Below are 27,866 nucleotides of genomic sequence, written 5' to 3'. Positions count from 1 at the left end.
TCTGAAAGTAGGTGCCCTAATTCTCCAATTATTAGAGTCAAAATCAAGTGATTGTAAGTAGGAGGAGCTGTCTTCACTACTGTATTCCTATCGTGAAATGCAAAGGGAGTATCATAGTATGCATCTGCATTTCTGATCATTATGGTAGTCTTCATTACCTCTTCTTTTAACTTTCTTATACAGTCCCTAGGTGAATAACAGGGTCTGTCTCCACTGGGCCACACAAAGTCAATAGGATATTGCCTATTGAATCCTTCTGCAGCCAAATCTAATAGGATAGTTGTATTATTGCCTCCTTGCATATTGTAATCTCTAAAAATTTGCTATACAAAAGGATTCTGACTAATATCTATAAATTTCAGACAGTCAACAGAATCTATAGCTATTCCTCCAGCTCTGTCATCACTGATTCTCACCACCCAAGATATTAACGTTTCTTCCATCCTTTGGGTAAACCAACTCAAAATTTCTGTGACCTCCTACTGAGTAAAATCCCCAATTATTTCCTTAAACACTGTGTTACCTCCTTGGTTCTCCTGTTTTCATCTCACTATTGGACTTGCTTGTGACTGAGAAACTTCTCCCTCTAAAATTATTTCACTTCCTTTGTCACTGTGGCAACTGGGCTGGGTCTGTACAAAGGTCAGATGTGCATTTCTTTTGTCAGTCCTCAGCTTCTTATGAGGTAAATGAACCACCTTTGCTTCCATGTGAGACTGCCCAGACTGTTCTTGTGAAGGAGAGTCAGAAAGATGAGAATTCCCATGCAAACCAGCTAACTCTTTTTCCATCTGAATTTTTTCCTTAAGCAGCTCGTCTGTTTCTACATATAGTAAGGAAAGATTTAAAAAAATCTAGTCTTTCCTACTTACCCCTGCCAACTCCTTCCCTGCTCTTACTGGTCTTCCTTGCAAACACCTATTAAAATCTCCAGGTGTCCTCCTCATGTAACCTTGCTTTCCAGTTTTCACAGGGTCCAGTGCTTTTAGTTTATTCCCTTGCTAGTGAGGAATACGGTAAATCCTCCCATCATGGGGTATTAATGTCTTCCTCTAAATTTCTTCTGACTCCAAATACACATTTTATACCTTGTGATCCCTGTTCCTGACACCAAATGTATCACCAAAGCAATATTCACAGCACTGGTGGTGACTATGACTATGTGAACATAATTCTCAATCGTCAAGTATTAAAGACTCTCCATATAGAAGCAGAAGGGAAACATGTATTTAAACACCAGAAAGTCAAACCTCAGAACCAGAAAGCAAAATTTGTCGTGGTAACCAAGAATTTAATAAGCATGATCACAGCAGGAGGAAAAGCCATTCCCAAACCTCCCTTCCCCACTCAGTCAGGGCCTTCTCACTATCAACTATTATGTGCCTGAGCCTTGCTGTGTCTCTTGGGCTGCATTCTATCCCCTCTGAACTGACCCAACTCACTCACTTTCTCCTCGTTTAGTTCCACCCTTTTCATTCTGCCTGTTCAGCAAGCTCCTCCTAGTACATGTGACTTAGGCTTCCAGGTAATTTAAGCAGATTATGAGCCTATTAATTAATGAGAAAGATCTTTCCATTCAAATTACTATTACAAGTATAGAATCAGAACTCAAGTCAGAGTTTCTGACTTCAAGTCTAGGACTGTTATTACTGAATCACATCACCCTATTAAATCAGACTAGAGTCCTAGATGAATGTCATGAAAGGTATTCATATCTCTTGGACTGAATTATATCCATTAGAGAATACAACAACTTGTTGACAAGTTAAAAAAATCTGTGTCTCACTAGATAAAATCCATTTCTTTTCCCTGATGTATCTGAATCAATCTGTTTTGCCAACAGTAAGATAGCCTGACCCCAAGAGAATGCATTTGCCAATGAGATAGATCAGTGATGCTAATTGTAATTGTAATTGTTAGGAAAGAAAGTTCAATTCTCTGAAGCTCTGGTCCCAGGCCCAGAGCCTAAGGCAAAACTTTGAACCAGGCGGAATTGCTAAGCACAGGACCTTGAGCTCTCTGAGACTAGCACCCTCTCAAAGTGGTGAAATAGAAAACTAACTACCTTTCAGTCACCCAAGAGACTCATTAGTATTTTTTACTTGGCCACCTGGTAGAATATTTACAAAAATCTTCCAGGGCCTCAACTCCACCAAGATTCATTAAAAGTTGGCTGGTACCCTCACAGAGTTCCCATCTAATCAGGCCCTTAGCGTCACTGGACCAATTAATGGTTTTCACCATTGTCTTTATGTCTGCAACTGGAAGACAAGGAGGAACCAACATTTGCTCAAGTTGGTCATAGGAACTAGCCTACTGGAAGAGGGAAACTTAAAGTTTCCCTCAGCTGTTATAGAGAGCTGTTACAGATTCCAAATCTTTTGGGGTCCAGATCATTAGACTCTGGTCATAGAATTTCAAATAAACTGCTTTCCATAAAGCAATTAATCACACACATATGTGTGTATACATATAGATACATGCATACACATATATACATCTACGCATACATTTACACATTCACTTGTATAAACAAAATACATGCAGCTTGAATTGTTTTTCAGATGTGTCTGACTCTTCATGACCTCATTTGGACTTTTCTTACAGATTTTGGAGTGGTTTGCTATTTCCTTCTCCAGTTCATTTTAGAGATGAAGAAAGTGAGGCAAACAGAGTTAAGTGACTTAACTAAAGTCACATAGCTACTAAATGACTTTGCCCAGATTTGAACTCAGAAAGTTGTTTTCCTGACTCCAACTCAGCACTGTATCCACTAGTACACACAATAGTTCCCCTTTATCCAGCGTTTCCTTTTCCATGGTTGCAGTAGCCTGCAATGAATCATGGATTCTGAAGAAATAATCGAAGCAGGAAGGGACTCCCCTTCCCTCGTTACTATAGAGGGAGGAAACTGATACACAGTTAAATGATAATTGGAGGCCAGGGAGAGTCATACAGTATTTGAGAGCCCATCACAGAAGACAGACACACGAGTGGTGGACATGTGGATGGCTGGGCGCAGAGGCATAAAACTGTATTCGATGGCGATGGCCGACGATCTCTCTCCTGGTTCATTTTTCTACATCATTTCAAGGGTTTTTTTCCTTTCCTTTTCTTTTTTTAATTAAGGGGTTGAAAGACCATGAAGGGCAGAGCCAAGGGTTAGGAGAGAAGAGAGGGAACACATGACTGTACGGTAAAGTTAACATAGGTGTTATAATTTCAAGAGAGAACTTTTGTGTAAGGTTCAGTACTATCAGTGGTTTCAGGATTCATTGGGGATCTTGGAACAGTATGACCCCTGGACAAGGGAGGACTACAATATTCATATACATATATATATATATATATATATATATATATATATATATATATATATATATATATATATATATATATATATATATATATATATATATATATATATATATGTATTTAGAGACACATGGGGGGGGATACAGAGAGACAGTAGAAACTCTCAGAACAGTGACTCAGAACATAAGTTCATTAACTCCTAATGAAATTGATTGAATCACTAGATACATGAACTACTGGGAAGAGAGTTGTTGAATACACACTGGATACTGGGAAAAAAATGTTCCCACGTAATTTAATCATTATCCTTAGACATAATTCTAAAAAATGTAAGACAGCCATGCAGATTCCTGTAATAAAGTCTATAATTTATTGTTACATATCTTAGAACTAGGAAGAACTGCTTAAGCATAAGGCCATAGAGACTTCTCTTCCCTACAAGGAAAAAAAAAAGAAAAGGAGGAAAAAAGATGAAACCTTTAATCTTATCCTCAACCCTAGAGAAAGAAAGGGGAAAAACATGAAATGGGGTGGAGCAAAGTACCAATTTGGAGATTTTCTCATGACTTAAGGTTTACTAGAGAAATTTAACCACCATGAGGCGATAATAGACACTTGTTTTATCTTACACAGTTCTGCTGGAGAAGAGGCTTGGGCTATTCCCCTCAGGACACCTCAGTGATTTCTATGTTTTCCATGATTTTTTTTTACTATGCAAGAGAGTTTTGTTGTTGTTGTTAAGCTTGATTTCTTTAGGACAGGAGTTTTTAAATTAAGGAGGAGTGGTGTTTCTGTGTATACATTTCAAGAAGTCCATCCAAAAGTTCATTCATAATGTCCCTCCATAATTGAACTCAGGGGAGTTGAAGAGGTCACCAAGAAAGAAAAAGGATTTTCCAGGTGTCCAGGAATAAAGACAAAATGGTTCAAATATTCCCTTACCTTTAGAGGCTCCTAAATTCTTCCCCTTCCTCCTTCCCTTTACCTCTCGCCGGGGTAGTAAGCAATCTTATGTAGGCTATATATGTGCAATCATGAAAAACATCTTCCCACATTTTTCACATTGTGAAAGAAAACAGTGATCAACTCCCCTCCCAATGAAGTAAAAAACAGTACATTTTGATCTGCATTTAGACTCCCTCAGTCCTTCATTTTTCACAACTGATTGACAAATTTTATTTATTTTAGGATCTGCCCAAATGAATCAAAAAGTCAATTGTTTTGAGAGTTTAACTTTTACTTTACTCTTTAAAATCTATAAATTTTCATGATTAGAGTTGCCGAATAAGGAACAGAGTATTTCAGCAGAACACGTATAGGTTACCTATTTTATTCAAGAGCTTAACAAGTATCAACTTAGACATACCAACACTTTCTGGGATTTTTTTCCAATTTTTCGATTATCCAAAATACATTTGAGGCTGTTCAGAGCAGAATGGCTTATGACCGCTAATGCTCTAACAATTTTTGTGCTCTGTATCAGGCTTATGTCATTGTTTTGAAAAGGGTGTCACCAGTTCCTTGAGTTTTACACTAGATTTGCAAACCTCTGTTACATAAAAGATTGAACTGGGAATTTGGATTGGAATGACAACCAAGACAATAAACAAAAAAGACATCTGGCAACAGTACTAAAATGCACAAAACAGTAATTTGTTTCCATAGATCTCTCAATTTGGAGCACAGAAGTGCTGATCTGTAACTTTTGCCAAGTCTTTTCAGGTTCCCCTTTCTAAAATGTTTGGAGATGGTGATCTCATTATAGTACACTTGAGAAGCTTTTCAAGATGGCAATCTGTTAGGGTTGGGTCATTCAGTTCCATTTGGGATTGCCATAATCATTGCATGAGATTTTCTCATCAACTTTTACTAGACAAAGGGAATAATTCAAAACAATTCAGAAACAGGTTTAATTGTACTCAAAGCATTACATCCAACATCAATAAGTGATGAGAAATGCATCATTCACCATTAAGCAAGCAATATTTATACATCATATGAAACAAAAAAAAAAAATCGCATCTAACCCTAATCCTAACCTCTTCATTAAAATACAGGAAGCTATGCATGGAAAAAGTGTATACTTGTTTTAAAAATATGTATCATTTGCTACAGGAAATTAAAGGGGAGTTATCCTCTTAGGATAGTTAGTTTGACCAAATCAAAGAAAACTGCCTATTAGGCCAGAGAAGGGAGGAAGACATTCCCAGGATTCTGGAATCCTCTTCTTTCAGTAATCAAGTCTTTTTTAGTACTTATAAGAGGAGAAGATTGCAGGGATGCCCCTCAGTTGGGAAATGGTTAAACAAGTTGTGCATATGATTGTAATGAAGTATTATTGTGCTATAAGAAATGAAGAGCTTGATGATCTTAAAAAATGGATAGACTTGCATGAAATAATGAAGATCAAAATGAGCAAAAACAGGAGAATATTGTAAGTGGTAACAGCAATACTGTTTTAAGAACAACTTTGAACAACGAAGTTCTTTTGATTGTTATGTATTCCCAAATTAACTACAAAGGACATATGAAGGAAGACTCACTTGGCATTCAAAGAAAGAACTGATAAATTTAAGTATATAGGGAAGGATTTTGGATGTGCGTATGTGGTTGAACACACACACACACACACACTTACACATGTACTTGTTTTTAAAAATGGGAACCTTCTCCAGGGTGTGGGGGAAGGAAAGAAAAAAAGGAAAAAAATTTGCGTGATAACTCTTATATATTTAAAAAGAATAGCAAATTTCACATAATATAACTGCAGTTTCACATACAATCATCTTGTTTATTGTATTGTGTAATGGAAATACTTATTTTATTCCAAAAAATTAAAAATAGAGTATATACATATTTTTTAAAGTGGAGAGAAGAAGACCCCGAATGACAACAGCTCCTGCATCTGATCTTGCAGCCATTGATGGGGGAAATAAAAAGCAATATCTGAATATTTTAAAGGTGAACAAAAGTATTTATGCTCTAAATAAAGCATCCGAGAAAGCTGACCTTAAATGCAAATGATTATATTGATATCTAATACCATCATTTTCTCAATTTTTAATTTTTACTTCTTATTTTAAATTTATTTTTTGTTACATTTTAAGTTCCAAACAGTTTCTCTCATTCCTCCCCACCCTGAACTAGAGAAAGCCATCATATTACACAGACACACACGTATGTATAATATGTAAAACCATACTATGCATACTTCTATTTATCAGTTGGAGAGCATCTTCCTTCATAGGTTCTTTGTTGTTCATCTGAGTATTTGTAATTGTCAGAATAACCTAGTGGCTTACAGTTATTCTTTGAACAATATTGCTGGTATTGTATACAATGATCTCTTGATACTCCTTATTTCACTCTTTGTTGTTTTATGTAAGACTTTCCATGTTTTTATCTAATATCAACTTGCTCATCATTTTTTTACATCACAATAGTATTCCATCATAATCACGTAGCACAACTTGTTTAGCCATTTCCAAATTGAGAGGCATGCACCCAATTTCCATTTTTTTTTTTTTACCACCACAATAAGAGGTGATATAAATATTTTAGAATACACAGGTTCTTTTCATTTGTCCCTCATCATCTTGGGAAACCAACCTAATAGTGAGGTTGCGAGAGCAGAGGGTATACACAGTTTTATAACACTTTGGGCATAATTCCAGATTGCTCTCCAAAATCGTTGAATCAGTTCATAGTTCCACTTATAACGCACTGGTGTCTCAACTTTTCTGCATTCCCTCCAACATTTGTCATTTTGCCCGTCTCTCATTTTAGCTAATGTGATAGGTGTGAAATAATATCTCAGAGTTGTTTTCATTTCCATTTCTCTTACCAATAATGATTTATAACATTTTTATGTGACTACACATAACTTTGATTTTTTTTCATAAAAAAACTTCCTTTTCATATCTTTTGACCATTTATCAATTGGGGATGATTAATATTTTTATAAATTTGAGCAAGTTCTCTATATGTTTGAAATATAATACCTTAATCTGAGAAACTTTGCATTATTTTTGCTTGATTTTCTGCTTTTTTTTTTTAATCTTGGTTACATTGGTTTCATTTGTTCAAAGATTTATTTTATTTAATGTAACCCAAATTATCTATTTTACATCTCACAATGCTCTGTATCTCTTGTTTATTAATAAATTCTTCATTTATTCACAAATATGTTAGGCAATATCATCCATGTTCTTCTAATTTATTTATAATATCTCCATTTATATGTAGGTATTAATCCATTTTGACCTTATCTTAGTAAAGAGTGTAAAATATTGGTCTATATCCAATTCCTGCCAGACTGCGTTCCCATTTTTAACCAATTTTTTTGTCACTAAATAGTGAATTCTTAACCCAGAAACTTAGATCTTTACATTTGTCAAACACAAGGTTACTTTCAATATTTACTATTATATATTGTATATCTACTCCATTCCACTTATTCGCCTTTCTATTTGTTAGACAGTATTAGATTGTTTTGATGACTACAATATTATAATACTTAAGATTCTCACTGATAAACATCCTTCCTTTGAATTTTTTTAAATTCATTGATAAACTTGACCTTTTTTTCTCCTGAGCGAATTTTGTTTTTTGGTTAGGTCAGAAAACAATTCTTTTTGCCATTCAAATTGGGTTGTTAGTGAATAAGTCAATTAGATGGAATTATCATTTTTATTATATTGGTTCTGTCCACCCGTGGGCATTTAACATTTCTCCAATTCTTTAAATCTGATTTTATTAGTACAAAAATGTTTTATTTATGTTAATGTTTTTCCTGCATTTGGCTTGACAAACATAATCCCAGGTATTTTATGTTGTCTATGGTTATTTTAAGTGGAGCATCTCTTACTATCCCCTCTTCTGTGATTTTGTTATTGATGTATAGAAATATTGAAGATTTATGTGGGTTTATTTTTTATCTTTCTACTTTGATAAAATTATTTATTGGTGAAACTGGCTTTTTACTTTACTCTCTAGGATTTTCTAAGTATATCATCATATTGTCTACCAAAAAAAGTTTTATTACTTCATTGTCCATTTTTTTCTTTCTATTTCTTCTCTTATCACTATTGCTACCAATTGTAATACAATGATAAGGGACATCCTTGTTTCACTCTTGATCTTATTAGGAAGGCTTCATTACAAATATTCCTTGGTGATGATTTTTAAGTAGATATTTCTTTTCATTTTAAGGAAAATCCATTTTCACCTGTGCTTTCAAGTATTCTTTAACAGGAATAAGTTGTGTATTTTCTCAAAAGACTCTTCTGCATTTATTGATATAATACGAATTTTAAATGTTTGTTATTTAAATAATCAATTATGTTAATAGATTTCCTTATGTTAAACCACCCTGGCATTGCTGGTAGAAACCCCACTTGGTCACAATGTATAATCTTTGTAATGTATTATTGTAGTCTCTTCTATCTACTAATAGTTATTATTTTATTCAGGATTTTGTGCATCCATAATTATGAGTGAATTTGGTCTACCTTTTTCTTTCTCTGTTTTTTCTCTTTCTGGTTTAGGTATCAGCACCATATTTTTTTCATAAAAGGAGTTGTCAGGACTCCTTCTTTGCCTTTGAAGCTGTTTCAAATTTTTTATTTCATATATGAATTAGTTGATCTTTAATGTCTGGTAGAAGATATTTCTAAATCCGTCTGGTCCTGATGCTTTTTTCTTCTTAGAAAGCTCATTTGTGGCTTACTCAATTCTTTTACTAGAATAGATTTATTTAGATATTCTATTTCTTCTTTTGTTAATCTAGACAGTTTACATTTTGTGAGTATTTTATTTCACTTGGACTTTAAAATTTATTGGCATATAATTGGACCGAGTAACTTCTAGTCATTGCTTTGATTTCAGCTTCATTAGTAGTCTATTCATTGTTTTCCCTTTTATAATTTTCTTCTCTGTTTTTTCTCTTCCTGGTTTAGGTATCAAAACCATATTTGCATTATAGAAAGAATTGGGAGGACTCCTTCTTCCCCAATTTTCAAAAATAGTATAGTGTTGAAATTAACTGTTCTTTTAATGTTTGATAGAATTCATTTGTAAATCCATCTGGCCCTGGAGATTTTTCCTAGGGAGTTCATTGATGGCTTGTTAAATTTCTTTTTCTGATATGGGATTGTTTAAGTATTAATCTGCACAATTTGTGTTTTTTTAAAATACTCATCCATCTCATTTAGATTATCTAATGTTTTCCCTTTTAATACTAATAATTTGGTTTTCTTTTTTGAAAAAAAATCGTAATCACCAGTACTTTGTTTGTTTTATTTTTTCTTCCCATAAAACTAATTCCTAGTTTTATTTAATGATTAAATGTTTTTCTTACAGTCAATTTTAGAAACACCACCTTTAATTTGTAGAATTTCCAATTTAGTCTTTACTTAAAGATTTTAAATTTTGTTCTTTTTCTAGTTTTTTTTTAGTTGCATACTCAATTCATTGGTCTACTATTTCACTACTTTATTGATCTAAGCATTTAGAGATCATAATTTCCTTCTGATTACTGTTTTGCTGCCTCCTAAATATTTTGGTATGTTTCTTTATTTAACATCATCAATTTAGAAGGACAAAATTAGATGCAACTCATCAATATCAGAAGATTCTTTGAGACTCTTTTCCATATTCTCCTTTGAAATTCTTAAGGAGTTTCACTTCACATGCTAAAGGTGTTCTGTCTCTCAGATGTAAAAGAAGAGTCTGCAGGAAAGTCTGCTGAAGCTTAGAGAGCGTAGCGGTCAAAGAAATAATATCCAGCCCCTAGTGACTAGAGATCCTTTTATCCTCAGTGTAACGTGTTTGAGACATTGTCTTTTTATTATTATTATTATTTTTTAATGTTTAACAATCACTGCCATACAATTGAGATTTTATCCCCCCCACACCTACCCCCCGCTACCCCCCTCCCTCCCCACGACTGCATACAATTCTGTATAGGTTCTAAATATACTTTCCTATTGAGTATATTTTCACTATAGTCATCCTATGTAATCAGACTAAAATAAATGAAAGAAATCATATAACAAATCAAAACATGATACACAAACACATACACATACACAAACATGATCTGCTACATTGTGTGAATGACTTCCATATTTCTTTCTCTGAGTGTGGAAGGCATTTTGCCTTGAGAACCACCTTTAGGATTTTTTTTTTAGAAGTAGTTTTTGCGTTATTAGAAAATTCCAAGTCTACCAGAAAAGACTCTCGCACACTGTGGTCGTTGCTGTGCACAAAGTTCTCCTGGTTCTGCTCCTTTCACCCAGCATCAGGTCATATAAGTCCTTCCAGGCCTCTCTGAAGTCTGCTTGTTCATCATTTCTTATGGCACAATAGTACTCCATTACATTCATATACCATAATTTATTCAGCCATTCCCCAATTGATGGACATCCCCTTGACTTCCAGTTTTTGGCAACTACATAGAGTGCTGCTATAAATATTTTTGTACATGTGGGACCCTTTCCCATTTTTATGATCTCTTGGGGATATAGTCCTAGTAGCGATATTGCTGGGTCAAAGGGTATGCACATTTTTGTAGCCCTTTGGGCATAGTTCCAAATTGCTCTCCAGAATGGTTGGATGCGCTCACAGCTCCACCAACAATGAATTAGTGTTCCAACTCTCCCACATCCTCTCCAGCATTTATCATTTTCTTGTTCTGTCATGTTTGCCAATCTTATAGGTGTGATGTGCTACCTCAGAGTTGTTTTGATTTGCATCTCTCTAATCAATAGTGATTTAGAGCATTTTTTCATATGATTATAGATAGCTTTAATTTCTTCCTCTGAAAATTGCCTGTTCATATCCTTTGACCATTTATCAATTGGGGAATGACTTGTATGATTATACATTTGGGTCAGTTCTCTATATATTCTAGAAAGGAGGCCTTTATCCCCGAGCTTAGCTGTAAAAATTCTTTCCCAATTTACTACATCCCTCCGGATTTTGGTTGCATTGGGTTTGGTTGTGCAAAAACTTCTCAGTTTAATGTAATCAAAGTTATCCATTTTGCATTTCATAATGCTTTCTATCTCTCCTTTAGTAAAGAATTCTTCCCTTCTCCATAGATCTGATAAATACACTATTCCTTGCTTCTTCAGTTTATTCATGGCATCAATTTTTATACCCAAATCATGTACCCATTTGGACTTTATTCTTGTATACGGTGTCAGGTATGGGTCTATGCCTACTTTCCACCAGACTGTTATCCAGCTTTCCCAGCAATTTTTGTCAAACAATGAGTTCTTATCCCAGAAGCTGGGGTCCTTGGGTTTATCAAACAGAAGGTTGCTATATTCCTTGCCTACTGCATCTTGAGTGCCAAGTCTATTCCACTTGTCTACCTCTCTGTTTCTTAGCCAATACCAAGTGATTTTGATAATTGCTGCTTTATAGTACAGTTTGAGGTCTGGTAGCTCTAGGCCACCTTCCCAAGCATTTCTTTTCATTAGTCCCTTTGATATTCTGGACCTTTTGTTTTTCCAAATGAATTTTGATATTATTTTATCCAGCTCTAGAAAATAGTTGTCTGATAGTTTAATTGGTATGGCACTAAATAAGTATATTAATTTGGGTAGAATTGTCATTTTTATTATATTAGCACAGCCTACCCATGAGCAACTAATGTTTTTCCACTTAAATCTGACTTTATTTGTGCAAAAAGTGTCTTGTAATTGTGTTCATATAATCCCTGGGTTTGTTTTGGCAGGTAGACTCCTAAGTATTTTATACTGTCTACCCTAGCTTTAAATGGGATTTCTCTTTCTATCTCTTGCTATTGGACTTTGTTGCTAATATATAGGAACGCAGAAGATTTGTGTGGGTTTATTTTGTAACCTGCAACTTTGCCAAAGTTGTTTATTAATTCAAGTAATTTTTTACTTGAATCTCTGGTATTCTCTAGGAAAATCATCATATCATCTGCAAAGAGTGATAACTTAGTTTCTTCTTTGGCTATTCTTATTCCTTGAATATCTTTATCTTGTCTAATTGCTACAGCTAACATTTCTAGTATCATATTGAATAATAGTGGTGATAATGGACAACCTTGTTTCACCCCTGATCTTATTGGGAATGCATCTAGCTTATCCAAATTGCATATAATGCTTGCTGAAGATTTTAGATAGATACTGCTTATTATTTTATGGAAAGTTCCCTTTATTCCTACGTTCTCCAGTGTTTTTAGTAGGAATGGGTGTTTTATTTTGTCAAAAGCTTTTTCTGCATCTATTGAGATAATCATGTGGTTTTTGTTAGCTTTGTTGTTGATGTGATCGATAATGCTAATAGTTTTCCTACTATTGAACCAGCCCTGTAATCCTGGTATGAATCCTACCTGATCATAATATATTAATCTCGTGATAAGATGCTGTATTCGTTTTGCTAAAATCTTATTTAAAATTTTTGCATCTATATTCATTAGGGAAATTGGTCTATAATTTTCTTTCTCTGTTTTGTCTCTTCCTGGTTTGGGTATCAAAACCATGTTTTTATCATAGAAAGAATTTGGGAGGACTCCTTCTTCCCCAATTTTCAAAAATAGTCTATATAGTACTGGAATTAACTGTTCTTTAAATGTTTGATAGAATTCACTTGTGAATCCATCTGGCCCTGGAGATTTTTTCCTAGGGAGTTCATTGATGGCTTGTTCAATTTCTTTTTCTGAGATGGGGTTGTTTAAGTATTCAACTTCCTCTTCTGTTAATCTGGGAAATTTGTATTTTTTAAAATATTCATCCATCTCGTTTAGATTATCGAATTTGTGGGCATAAAGTTGGGCAAAGTAGTTTCTAATTATTGTTTTAATTTCCTCCTCATTGGAGGTGAGTTCACCCCTTTCATTTTTAATATTAGTAATTTGATTTTCTTCTTTCTTTTTTTAATCAGATTGACCAAAGGTTTATCAATTTTATTAGTTTTTTCATAAAACCAACTATTGGTTTTATTTATTAATTCAATAGTTTTCTTAATTTCAATTTTATTAATCTCTCCTTTGGTTTTCAGTATTTCTAATTTGGTATTTACTTGGGGATTTTCAATTTGTTCTTTTTCTAGCTTTTTCAACTGCAAGCCTAAGTCATTGATCTCCTCTTTCTCTATTTTATTTATGTAAGCATTCAAAGATATAAAACTTCCCCTAATAACTGCTTTTGCAGTATCGCATAAGTTTTGGTATGTTGTCTCACTATTGTCATTCTCTTGAATGAAATTGTTGATTGTTTCTATGATTTCTTCTTTAACCCAACCCTTCTTTAGAATTAGATTATTTAGTTTCCAATTGATTTTTGGTTTCTCTTTCCATGGCCTTTTATTACATGTAATTTTTAATGCATTATGATCTGAAAAGGATGCATTGATTATCTCTACCTTTCTGCACTGGATTGTGAGATTTTTATGTCCTAGTACATGGTCAATTTTTGTAAATGTTCCATGTACCGCTGAGAAAAAGGTATATTCTTTTCTATTCCCATTTAATTTTCTCCAAAGATCTATCATATCTACCTTATCCAGAGTTTTATTTACCTCCTTAACCTCTTTCTTGTTTATTTTGAGGTTGGATTTATCGAGTTCAGAGAGGGGGAGGTTGAGGTCCCCCACTAGTATAGTTTTGCTATCAATTTCTTCCTTCAACTCCCCCAACATCTCCTCTAAGAATCTGGATGCTATACCACTTGGAGCATACATGTTTAGTAATGATATTGCTTCATTGTCTATGGTGCCTTTTAGCAGGATATAGTTTCCATCCTTATCCCTTTTGATTAGATCTATTTCTGCTTTTGCTTTGTCTGAGATTAGGATTGCTACTCCTGCCTTTCTTACATGAGCTGAAGCACAATATATTCTGCTCCATCCTTTGACCTTTATCCTATGTGTATCCCCCCGGTTTCAAATGTGTTTCTTGTAAGCAGCATATTGTTGGATTATGGCTTTTAATCCATTCTGCTATCCATCTCCGTTTTATGAGAGAGTTCATTCCATTCACATTCACAGTTATGATTACAATCTGTGTCTTTCCCTCCAACCTCTTTCCCACCATTTGTGCTTTTAGCTCTCCCGTCTCCCTTCCCCTCCTCAATAGTATTCACTTTTCTCCCCCTCCTCCTGTAGCCTTCCCCTCCTTCTTTTAGCCCCCCTCCCTTTTACTCCCCTTTACTCTTATTGCTTCTTTCCTCCCTTTTAGCCTCCCTCCCCTTTCTTCCCCCTTCCCCTCCTACTACCTATAGAGCTAGTTAGGCTTATCTACTTAAGATTATTGTTCCCTCCTTTAAACAAGTCAGATGAGAGTACCTCTCAAACAATGCTCATCTCCCTCCCCTCCTTCCCTCTACTGTAGTTTTGTACTTCTTCCTGTGATATAATTTGCCATTTTCTGCTTCCCTCTTTTCACACCTCCTATTGCAATCCCTTCTCATACTTAAATCATATTTTTGACATGACATCATTTACTTTATACCCGTTCCCTCTACATATATCCCTTTTATCATAATAGCTGCACAGTTCTCAAGATTAACAGGTATCATCTTCCCTTATAGGGAGGTAAACAGTTTGCCCTAATTGAGTAGCAAGTTTTTGTTTTTGTTTTTCCCCCCCTGTTTACCTTTTTATGATTCTCTGGAGACCTGCATTTGAAGATCAAATTGTCTATTGAGTTCTGGTGTTTTGGTCAGGAAGCTCTGGAAATCCCTTATTTAGTTGAATGACTTTCTCCTTGCCTGAAATGTTATGCTGAACTTTGCTGGGTAGTTGATCCTTGGTTGAAGTCCCAACTCCTTTGCCTTATGGAATATTGGGTTCCAATTCTTTTGATCTTTTAATGTAGAAGCTGCAAAGTCCTGTGTGATCCTGACTGTATGTCCTTGATATTTGAATTGTTTCTTTCTGGCTGCTTGTAGTATTTTCTCCTTCACTTGATAGCTCTGGAATTTGGCAACGATATTTCTTGGGGTTTTGAGTTTGGGATCCCTTTCGGGAGGGGAACGGTGGATTCTTTCAATGACTATTTTGCCCTCTGGGTCTAGTACTTCTGGGCAGTTTTCCTTGATGATTTCCTGGAAGATATTGTCCAGACTCTTTTCTTCATCGTGGGTTTCTGGCAGGTCAATAATTCTTAAATTTTCTGTCCTGGATCTATTTTCCAGGTCAGTTGGTTTTCCAATTAAATATTTTACATTTTCTTCTATCTTTTCATTCTTTAGATTTTGTTTGACTGATTCTTGTTGCCTCATTGAGTCATTAGTTTCTACTTGCCCAATTCTAATCTTCATCGTATTGTTTTCTTCAGTTAACTTTTGCATCTCCTTTTCCATCTGACCAATTTTTCCCTTTAAGCAGCTATTTTCTCCATTTAATTTTTGTACTTCTTTTTCCATTCGACCAATTTTCCCTGTTAGGTTTTGTGTTTCCTTTTCCGTTTGATCAATTTTCCCAATTAGGTTTTGGGTTTCCTTTTCTGTTTGATTAACTCTTCCTTTTAGGGAATTATTCTCTCCAGTTAATTTTTGAACTTCCTTTTCCATTTGTTCAATTTTCCTTTTCAGAGTGATGTTCTCATTATTGAATTCTTTTTTTATAATTTTAAAATCATTGGCCAGTTTTTCTTTTATTTCCTTCTTCAGCTGTTCCAGGTAATCTAGTTGAGCTTGCGAGAAATTCATAGTCACTTCTGAGGTTTCAGATGGAAGTACAGTCTCAGCTCTGACCTCTTTGGTGTTTGTGTTTTGGTCCTTATCCCCATAGAAAGATTCTATGGTTTTTTCACTTTTCGTCTGCTTTTTCCGATTCATGTTGTTGGCTGAGTGTTGTAGCTTCTGGTTCTTTCAGTGAGAAGGTGCAGATCTTTGTGTTGAGCTGATGTGTGTCGAGGCTAAAATTAGGTTTTTGTTTTTTGTTTCCCAGATCAACCCTGGGGTTAGCTTGTTAGGTGTGTGGGAGGGGTGGTCTGGTCTCAGGAGATCTCCTCAGCTGACCTGAGGCAAAGGCAAGGTCAGGGGATGGTGACCCCAGCTTTCCTATTGTCTTCCCTTTTCCCCTGAAGGGCTGGGGCATGCCTAGATGCTAATGCGTGTTCCCGCCCCTCCTGGGGCTTGTCTCCCAGCGCTGAGGCTTGCCTGGGTCTCAGTGCGAATTTTCTCTGCCCTGGGTCGTCTCTCCTTCCAGATCGCCTCCGCCACAGTGGGAAGAATCCCCCTTTGCTATTTTTCTAGCCTCTGGTGTTATGAGACTATTTGCCTCCTTCTGCTGTTCCCGCTGATCCAGGATTTATCTGAGGAAATATTTTATGGTTCTTTCACGGTCATCACGGGGGAGGAGAGAGCATTTACTGATCACTCCGCCATCCTGGCTCCCGGAAGTTCAAGTAGGTGACTTACCGAAGTTTAGTCTTCAGGCTGAAGGTTTCAAGGGCTGCTGCGCTGATATCTGGCGCTCAGCGGCTCTCACCGGCTCGGTTTGTCTTGTCTCCTGCTCCGCTGGTTTCGCCCGCCACTCTCAGGCTTCTCAGGTCCTTTCCGCCCTTCTGTGCTGACCTCGCTGCTCTGTGCACTGGGGGCTTACCCCAGTGGAACAGATCCTTCCCGTGGACCTTCCAGTCTAACCTGGGCTCCGAATCTGTCAAAGTCTGTCACCCACTGGATTCCACACCTCCAAAGTTTGGTCAGATTCTCCTTTCAGAGATATCCAGAGGAGTTTGTCCAGGAGCTTAGGTGAGTCGTTGCTTTTACTCCACCATCTTGGCTCTGCCCCCCGAGACATTGTCTTTGACCATGCTATTTCTTTTTTCTTTAGGTCCTGGTGAAACCATATATCTACATCCAGTCTAACCATGACTACCCATATAGACATTGGCAACTACTGATGTGTATTCAGGACACTGATTGCAAAATAAAGTCCAAAAGGTTCACTTTCATCTGAAAGGGGGAAGGTTCCAACCACTGAAGAAGCCAAAGTTAATTAATTCTATGAAGACACATGACATCTTCCAGAAATAATACCCCCCAAAAGTGCATCAATCATAGGAAATCAGAATACAAAAGTAGGAAATAAAAAGATAATTAGAACGACAGGTAAGTTTGATGTTGGAGTACAAAATGGAACAGGAGAGAGATAAAAGAGTATTTTCAAGATAAATCACCAGTCATAGCAAGCACTTTTTCAACAACCTAAAAATGACGCTACAGGTGAACGTCATCAGATGATCAATATAGAAATCAAATTGATTATATACTTTGTAGCCAAAGGCAGAGAAGCTATAGACAAAACAAGCTCTGGAACTGCAAGTGACTCAAATCATGAGCTTCTTATTGCAAAATACAGACAAATTGAAAAAAGTAGGGGAAATCATCAGACCATGCAAGTATGCTACAAATTATAGCCCTTATTAATATGAAGTGCAAATGATGAATAAATTTAAGTGATTAAATCTGGAATATAAAATACCCAAAGAACTATGGATAGAGGTTCACAATACTGTACAGTTGGAAGCAACAAAACTTTTTAAGGAAAAAGTAGAGCAAGGAAGCAAAATGGCTCTGTGATGAGGTTTTACAAATAGCTGAAGAAAGAAAGAAAATGAAAGACAAAGGAGAAAGGGAAAGGTTTATCAAACTGAAAGCAGATTTCCAGAGAATATCAAGAAGAGACAATAAGATTTTCTTAAATGATAAATGCAGATAAATAGAAGAAATCAGTAGCATGGCAAAGACAAAAGATGTCTTTGGAAAATGAGAGATATCAAGGGAAAGTTTCAGTCATCAATGGGCATGATGAAAGACAAAAATGTTACCAATTTAAGAGAAACAGAAGAGCAAAGAAGAAACTTTCCGGCAAAAAAAACATCTGCTTCTGATTCATTAACTACACTAAAATGTTTTACTGCACCGCTCACAATAAAATATGTGGTTTTCAAAAATATGAGAGTTCCAGATAATCTTTTTGTCTCCTGAGAAACCTGTATGTGGGACAAGAAGTAACAGTCAGAATTGAATTCAAAACAACTGATTGGTTTAATGTTCAAAAAGGAATATGAAAAGGCTATACAGTGACATCTAATCTATTTAAATTAGATTAAATAGTTGCCAAATAATACCACTCTGATGGTGGAAAATAAAGAATTAAGAAGCCTCTCCATGAGGGTGAGATAAGAATGTGTAAAAGCTAGCTTAAGTCCAAATATAAGAAAACAAACAAAAAAATCCACTAACATCTTGAGAACTAGTCCTATCACTTTCTGCAAATAGAGGTAGAAGAAATTGAAGTATTCTCAGATTTTTTTTTGTTTTTGGGTTCAAAAATCACTGTAGATAGTGACTGCAGCCAGGAAATGAAAAGACGCTTGCTTCTTGGAAGGAAAACTATTCTCAAACATGTATAGGATACTAAAATGTAGAGTCATCACTTTGCTGACAAAGGTTCTTATAGTCAAAGGCACGTTTTTTTTTTCCATTAACAATGTATGACAGTGAGAGTTGGATTATAAGGAAAGCCAAGCACTCCAGAATTAATGTTTTCAAGTTGTAGTGCCAGAAAAGACTTGAGAATTCCTCAGATAGAAAAGAGATGAAATCAGTCAATCCATAATAAATTGCTTTAGGCTATTAATTTGAAGGTCAAATATTGAAGCTGAAATTTGAATGCTGCGACCACCTAATAAGAACACGGGACTCATTGGAAAAGACCCTGATAGTGGAAAAGACTAAAGACAAAAGGAAAAAGAGATGGCAGATGATGTAGATAATGTAATGGAAACAATTAACATAGACCTGGACAGACTTCGGGAGATAGTGCATGATAGAAGGGACTGGCATGCCATGGTACATGGATTCATGAAGAGTTGCACATAACTGAACAATGACAACAAAATTTTATCATTATTCTTGTGCAACAATCAAGTTCCAATGACTTTTTACCTTTAGTCTAAAATGAAGAACTGATTGAATGATTTAAACTGAAGTTTGTGATTGAGATTGATTAATTGAAACTACTGTCATTTCATTATCAGGCATCTTAATTGTGGTTAGGTGACCAATAATTTATTCAAACCACCCTAACCTTACATTTATAATCAATGAAGCTAGACTAAGAAGAGAACTCAGATATGGAAAAAAGGATAAAACACACATTCAAGTTCTTTAAGGAATTAAGACAAATATATGATATAAAGATCGATATTTTATTAGGTGTGTAGTCAGTTAATGAACCATTTTGAGAAATCAAAATCTTGTCGGCAGTTACATTTTTTAATTTCTCTAACTATTCAAATAAACATACCTACTTAGCAGACTAATCACTCTTTCGCATGAAATTCTCCAAATACCTGAAAGTAGCTATCCTGTTCCACCCTTCTCTTTTCTAGGCTAATCATCCCCAGGTTTTTAAAATAATATATGTGTTAAGCTTGACATGTATTATCATTCTGTTTACTCTCTTCTAAATGATTTCAAAGATGTCCGTTTCCTCAGTCAACTATGGTAACCAAACAGATCATAGTATTCCAGATGTTTTTAATCTTGTAGAGAGTACTGTGACGCTAAGATCTCTTTATTCCAAGGTCAAAGGATATGTCACAGTCAAAGCCATTTTAAAAGTCTTTATGTCATCTATCAACAGCTATATACTATATTATTAAATACACTAATAATGTGAGGTATAACATCCCACCATGCAAATTAGCAGATTTGAGAAAAACAGAGATAGGGACTAGGAAAGGACCACAGTTTTATTGGTATAATCTTCCAGGTGAGGAAACTCCTTCTCTCAATACTAGTCATCACATTATATGGAAGTTAGGTTATGAAATCTGGCAAAGTTGATAAAAGCTTATGCCATATTTCAATATTGGAAGGACTGGAGGATAGATACACATATATCCTCTTGATAGGGCAGCAAATTTTCTCTATTCGAAATAAATTTAAAATTGTAACAACAACAACAACAACATTCATATAGCACCAACTATGTACCAAGGACACTGCTTTACAGGTATTATATTTGTTCCTCACAACAACCCTGGGAAGTGGGTTACCCTCATTTTACAGTTGAAACTAAGACAAAGAGAGTTTAAGTGATTTGTCCAATGTCGCATAATTAGTAAGTGTCTGAAATCAAATGAATTCGGGTCTTACTAACTTTCGTCCCAGTGCTCTATCCATGGTGCCACATAGCTTCCATATTGTGCAAGAAAAGTCAATAGATGGTGTGTAATATTTGATTCTGAGAGATAACTGAAAAATAGTCATACATTTCAAAGAAGTCAATTACCTCAATGAAAGTATATAACACATATAATCATACATAACAAAACATTCAAAGCCATACTCTGTCATATTAAAAATAAACAAGTCACCAGTTTTCCCATTTAATATGCAATAGGTAAACAAAGTATGATATATTAATGCATAAACAATGTTTTGGGTTGATAGTACAGTTATAAAAGAAGACTAAAAGACCACAGAATTGAAATCAAACAAGTTGGACCACACCACTCTCCTCTTAGTAAATGGCTTTCGGGTTTGAAATATTGTATAATATTATTATATAATTTTATAGATATTACTGCTTTGTTGATAAATTTCTTAAACTTTCTTTTCCTTGTTACATTTTAAAAGGTTCAAGAGACATAATTTCCGGTAATTTAATTATTTATTAATAATTCCCGCATATTTATTAATAAAAGGATGGACATTTCGCTGTCTCTATCTTACACCAAAAACAACGACATCAGGTGGCTCATGGCATGGAAAAGGAATGTTGCCAAAAGTGGTAATCAACTCTGACTGACTGACAATTTAGGAGAGAATGAATGTTACGATGAGGAGGTGGACCTGAAGTTTGATTATATCATGTTCTTCTAAGTTACGACCAGTCTTCGTCAATTCCCACCCAAACCTGAGTGATAACAATGACTTTCCCACCAGCATCATATCTGGATAGAGGAGAAGGTTAGCTCAACTTTCAGATACTGATGTCCAGAAATGAGAATAAAAGAAAAAGGGGAAAATTTGAATCTCCCCAAGTCACTGTTTATTAATAATAGTTTCTCTTGTTCTCTTGTAAGGAAAATCAAAAAGTAAATGAGGAATCATTTGGAAGTGAAATTAAAATAAATTTTAGAACATTTTATAACAAAGTTTATAAAACTATCTCACCTCTGTGGCAATCAAACCCTTGACCTTGGCCACTGTAAATTAACGCAAACTTTACAAGCCAGCCTTGAATATCTATTAACTTTTGGACCTCTCCTTTTTTTTCCTTCTAGATAATGGATAGATGGAGCTTATTACATCATTTTGAGAGAATCTGAGAGATGATGCACCATTTAGTCATAATAATTATTTACACAATGCACATTAATAAATGTTTTTTTTAATTGCAACCCGAATGCTCCTGAGAGAACTTTATTTGTCACCCTATCTTTTCCCACCTAGAGATTATTATCTCAAGGCAATGGTCTCTGGGACGCTGCATTTTGCTGGACATCAGGGACACTGTCCCCAAGGCAATGCTCTGAACATGCAACAGAATTGGAATTGGCTCATTGGGACCATTACATGGAGTTTGTGATTCAACATTTACTACAAATACAATAGGAAAAATTGAAAAAAAAAGTTTTCTTCCTGACCAAGTAGTATAGAATCATGGTGGTCATAAACCAATAAATCTTCTCTGTTTATTAATTACTCCTTCCTCAGCTGGAGGAGTTCCTTCATGGTCGTCCTTTGTAGTATGAAATCCATAATGCCAGTTTTGATCATCTTAGTTTGGAGAAGCTGACAGCCGAGAAGAACCCTGTGGCCCTAACCAGGTGAAGTTCAAGTAACTTTGTATGGAATATTTTAAAATATATTTTATTTTATTTATTTTAATATTTTTTTCTTTTTCTCCCATTTATTTATGTTCCTATTTCCTCCCTTTCTCCCTCTTTCCTTTTTTTTTCCTTCTCTCTTTCTCTATTTCTCCTCCTTTCCTTTGTTCCCTTCCATTCTCTTTTCTTCCTTTCCCTTTTCTACTTTTCTTCTTTCTTTTGTACCTTCTTTCCTTTCTTGTTGTCTTTCTTTCTCTAGCTTATTTATCCCTTTCTTTATGAACTTTCACCTTTCATTCCTTATAATTGTAAGGAAGGTACCTCCAAGGAAAGAGAAATGTCAGTGGAAGTATAATTAGAATTAAAATTGAGTCCATCCACAAAATTCCAAAAGCAAATCAGATCTTTTGGTTTCAAGGGAGTGTTGAGAGGTTAATACATATGTATCTGTTAGAATCATTGATGTAGGAACCGAAAGGACACTAGAGTGTCCCTTTACTGGAACATGTCCAGTAAAAAATGAGAAAACATGCCAAGAGGGGACCTCATTTGTCCAAGGAAGCAGAAATTGGTAGTGGCTCATCTTAAATATGAACCCAGGTGCAATGACTCTGAGCAATGTCATTCCCCATGTATCCTCAAAATAATTCCTCCATTACACCAAAGAGTCACTGAAGTCAAAAGAGTTAGCCCAGTAGTCACTTTTACACATTATACTTTCCATAATATTAAGAAGCAATAAGAGAAAGCAGGCGGAAATCAAAGTACTACGATTTTGTCAGTATTTCTAAGTTTCTCTACTTCAACTGCACGAAAATTTTGAGCATGGAGGGGTCAAAGTAAAAAAAAAAGAATGTAGTAGAGGTAAATTTACTTGAATTGCATCTCATGCAATTCCACAGTGGTAAAAGGTTGGATTTGCTATGAACTTATCATTAAACCTGTTACTGTGGCTATTGAGGTCCCAGTGATACACCTTTCAAAGATCATCTTAGTGACATCATTCATTCACATAATCAGCAGGAGATCTTTGGCATTTAGAAAAAAAAAACGTATATAGTTGTGTGTTTCTCACATTTTATGGATTTTTAAAAGTGGCTTCCATAGGTGTAGCTCTATTCTCTTTATCAATGAATAACAGACAATGAGAAGTAGTTCTGTATTTTTGTTTGTGTAAATGTCAAGAGGAAAGGGAAACTGGCATCTGAGAGGGAGGAAAATTGCAGTGAAATATATTTGGTGTTTGATGGATGTCAAATCTCATGGGCCATGGGAAGTATGGGGGCTTAAAGAGACTGAGAGTTTACAGCATTTTATTCAGGGAGACTTTTAAAGAATGTAACAACCCCCCCCCCCCCAAACTAAGAGAATTGTTTGAATTGAGCCCTTATAAAAGTACAAAGAAGGTGAACATTTTTGGTATAAAAAAACAAAACAAAACACATAAGCCAAGCAAAATGTTTGATTTAACTCTAATTATTTGATGTATACAATGTGAAATTCTATAAATATAAGTTAAATTGGGAATTTACTCATTTTTCCAAGATTAATAAAAAAATCCTAGTGTGGCTCATATATGTTCACTATGTCTCTTTTCCAAAGACCAACTTGACAAAGGTTAAGAACAGACGATTTCCTAGAAAAGGATGAAATGGTTGAAAGATACAGGGAGAGCACACCAACTCATGGGACAGAATGAATCAATCTCACAGTGGAAAGACATCTCCTAGATCAGTTACCTGACAATGGATCCCCCTTGTAATATCAAAGGAAAGTGATTACTCTGCTTTTGTTTGAAGATCATAAGTGTGACAGAACCTACTATCTTTCAGGGCAACCCATTTACTTTGTGACCACCTTTAATTATTAGCAAGTACTTCTTACAAAAAGCCTCATTCTGAAGCTCTGGCAATTTATTACTCTGAGCTCCGTATTCCTAATGAATATAAGCAGAGAATTTCCAATCTCTCTTCTGTGGGAAAGTACTTTAAATAACTGAACACAAATATCATATTCTCCCTAAGCCTACTTTACTATTCTAGGCTAAATATCTTTAACTTCTAGAGCTGATGGTTCCAGCCCACTGATATCGTTTCCAGGTCATACCCCAGTCTAATTATTCACTTGTGGCTGTGCTCCAGATGGTTTGTGACATTAGCCCTGCTCCTGGGGAGCCAATAAAAATCAATCTAATTCCTTTTCCATATAACCCCCATCTGTAGGTCTTCTTTTTTTTAAGTTAAACATCTACAGTCCCTGCAAACAATATTTATATGCTATAAAAATCAAGTGCCTTTCTTAGTCTTTCATTGGGTACTCTCCAACACAACCAAAATGTGGTATCCACCATTGAATGCAACATAAATAATTAACACAAGCATTGAACAACACTGACCCCTTAAGTACTCAAATAGAAACTTACAGTTGATATAAATCAATTAATGATGATTCCCCTTCAAACATACAGGATGAGCACAGCAAGATTAGATAGAATTTGTTCAGAAAACAAGCTTGGGTTGTTTGTGGATGTAAACTTACCATAGACCAGAAGTGGGGGTGTGGATGGTTAGAAAAATAATGCTCTATAATATCATTTTAACAGAGGAAGAGCTAACAAGAATAGGGAAATAGTAATCTACACTGAACTCTATGTCCACTCATTTGGACCAAGGTGTTCACTACTGATATTTTGAAGAGTGCTAAAAGAGGGCAACAAGTATGATGAAGGGACTGGAGTCTATGTCATATGAGGATCAGTGGAAGGAACTGGGCATGTATAGCTTGGAGAAGAAGAGATTCAAAGTCATATGAGAATAGGCTTCATTTATTTGAAGGACATACATATGGAGGATAGATTACATTGTTTGCTGAGTAGTTCTAGAGGACAGCAAAAAGATTCATTTATGGAAACTGCAACAAAGTCAGCTTAGATCAGAAGTTGTAAAACATCACCTAACAATTAGAGTCATGCAAAGCTTATCTGTGGTAGAGCAGGATATGGTGGATCCCTCTTCAAATGGAGGCTGGACATCCCTTTTCAGGTACGTCCTAGCAGGAATTCTTTTTGTGTATGGTTTGACCACATGGCTCTTGAGATCCTTCCAACTTTAACATTCAACGATTTTGTAGATCTGTGATATATGGGGATCTAGGACAAAAATCTGTTAATAAAAGCACCATTTCAATCAATGATTCCATCTTGTCTGAAGGAATCTTGAGATATGAGAGAATTTCTTCCTCCTCTTGTCTATCCCCTTGCCTCTCTAAACTTTTTTTAAATCTCACCTTCTGTAAGAGGTCTTCATTCAGTCCTGTTTAATCTGGGTGCCTTCCCTCTGAGACTTTTCTTAATTTATGCTGCAATTATTTTATTTACATGTAGTTTTTTTAATCTATTATGCCCCCCTTTTGACACAGACCTCTTCCACAGCAGCTATTTTTATTTTTATTCGCCTTCCTTTGTAAACCCGATATTTAATACAGTGCTAAAGACTTAGTGACACTCAGTAACTAACTATGCCATTTTGACTATATATTCTTCAAAAATATGTAGTTTGAAGTTATGTTTGTAATGCCTTGAAGGGAAACCTTCAACCATTTTGTTGGTTCATCTTCTGGGAAATTGGAAAAATCAGATTGACCAGCTGCTGTGAGCTGTCACAATCGTTTATAAGGAACAATTTAAGCAAGTCAGAAAATTAAATTATTATCTAGTTCATGATAATGCCATGAAAATCCTTGTGAGTGCTCAAATGCATATTATGAGGACCAAAACTCAGCTCCACATCTATAAATTAAGGAATTTGACTTGATGAACCTAAAGTAACATAGAAGTATACTTGTCTAAAAGAGAAAAGTCTGAGGCTCAGGGAAAGTCACAGGGTTGATATGTGTTGTTTAGGGGCCAATATCACTCAATTTGGAAAGTTGATCATCAGGTTGACTCAGTAGCAATGGATTTTCTCTTGTAATAGATACTTTCAAACAGGATCAATTATTATTCCACAAGCATTTATCAAAATCCTGCTATGTTCCAGGCACTGTGGAAGTGTTGCAGATAAAAATACAATGAATGAAATAATTCCAGCTTTTTGGGAGTATATACTCTAAGCATTTGGTAAGTACCTACTATGTTCCAGACACTGCAGTAAGCAATGGGTATAAAAAAGAAATGGAAACACAATGGCAGTTCTCAAGAACTTTGTAGACTAATTGGAGAAACCACTTGCAAAAAACTGGGATACAAGTTACCAGTTCTGTGATCCTGGACAGCTCACTGAAATTCTACATGGTCTAGTTTCTTCAACAGTAAAATGACAGATCAACACAGATGACCTCCAAAAGTATAACTACTTCTAAGTTTATAATCTTATGCCTTTCCTTTTCATTAAAATTTATATTTCTTTAATCCTAGGAGATTAGCACCTAGCATAGCACCTGACATATAGTAGGTGCTCAGTAAATATTTATTCATTGTTGAATGGAGGTTTTAATAGAGCAATAGAGTATGAATAAGTTCTCCTGGGAAAATAGGTTTCACCTGTTTAATCAATTAATAGTTTAAAATTAACTGGAGTAGGCGCCCTGAGCCTAGTTGATTAATTGGGATGCATTTTCCCCTAGTTCAGGTCAACTAGAGAGAGCTGTGGGCTAAACACAGTCTGTGACTTGGTTGTTGACAACTGTGCCTTAGTGTATTATCACTAATAGCTTCAGTATAGCACCAGATATCCCTTTTGACCAAACTAGAGACTAATAGTATCAAAATATTCGATTTTTATCTCTTACCTACTATAGTGATTTAGAAAGTAGTTTCCTGATTTTCTAGGAGAAAGTTGTCTCTCTGTATCATGGGCATCAAATGGCCACAATTTCCTCTGGAAAACTTTTGTCTGAGTTGTCTCATGTCTCCTTTTAAGTATAATTGGTATTTTATTTTTGTTTTTATATCACATTCATTTATTATTTTCCACTATCTCCCTCTCATGAGCATTGCCTTGTTTTGATGGGGTTTTTTTTAAATAGACTCTCTATAAGGAGCAGCTTTCTCCTCCCTGAGAGGAGTTACTAGTGAGATTTAGTTGGAAAGAATATCTGCTTACAGACTTTCCAAGGTCTGGGAATTTCAACTTCTAAGACTTCTTCAATGAAATAGTGGCCATGAGGAACAGATCAGGTGACTGGAATGCTTGGACAAAGTATCCCTTCAAACTCCGTTAAGCCCTAGCCAAATGATGGATTAGCCTGTGATGGCTCATTTGCTTAATTGCTATGAATAGAATACAAAGTGGTCAGTGTAGAAATGGAGGAAATCTGTGAGCCAAACACAGTGGAAAACAGGTGAGCTGAGACTAGTCAGAGGAGCAAAGATTTATTCAGGAGAAAGGAATGGATCTGTTTCCCTTCCCTCCCTTCCCGTTCCTGGATTGAAAAAAACTCTATTGTTTACCTGTCAGTAACTCATTCCCAATCCTCCCCTCTCAATCTCCTGGGAAGTATGTTGAGAGTAATGGGAGGGGGAAAATTTAACTTCTTTATCCAGTGTTACAGAAAGGAGTCAGAATGCAGAAAATTTATTTTTTAATTGTTCATGAAAAGTAAGATGATCATTTGAAAAAAGGAAAACATTAGTTAGGATCACGTGGTAGAAGACTTCACTCAATCTACCAATAAATAAATATTTCATGAGCTCCTACCATGTATCAGATAGGCACTTTGC

The 27,866-nt window shown here is 35.5% G+C and overlaps 1 long non-coding RNA gene across 1 annotated transcript in view; it reads left to right on the top strand.

Annotated features, from left to right (window-relative positions):
- The window catches only part of LOC140508508 (uncharacterized), an 88,053-nt gene extending 66,364 nt beyond the window's left edge, over window positions 1-21,689 (top strand). Inside the window, exon 3 of the long non-coding RNA XR_011968457.1 lies at window positions 21,602-21,689. This is a non-coding gene — a long non-coding RNA (uncharacterized lncRNA). The remainder of the gene's footprint in view (window positions 1-21,601) is intronic.
- The last annotated feature ends 6,177 nt before the right edge of the window (window positions 21,690-27,866 follow it).

The sequence above is a fragment of the Notamacropus eugenii genome, chromosome 5 (genome assembly GCF_028372415.1).
Source record: "Notamacropus eugenii isolate mMacEug1 chromosome 5, mMacEug1.pri_v2, whole genome shotgun sequence".
Classification (NCBI taxonomy): domain Eukaryota; kingdom Metazoa; phylum Chordata; class Mammalia; order Diprotodontia; family Macropodidae; genus Notamacropus; species Notamacropus eugenii.
Note: the sequence above shows the minus strand (reverse complement) of the source record. Positions and strands in the feature narration are given on the sequence as shown.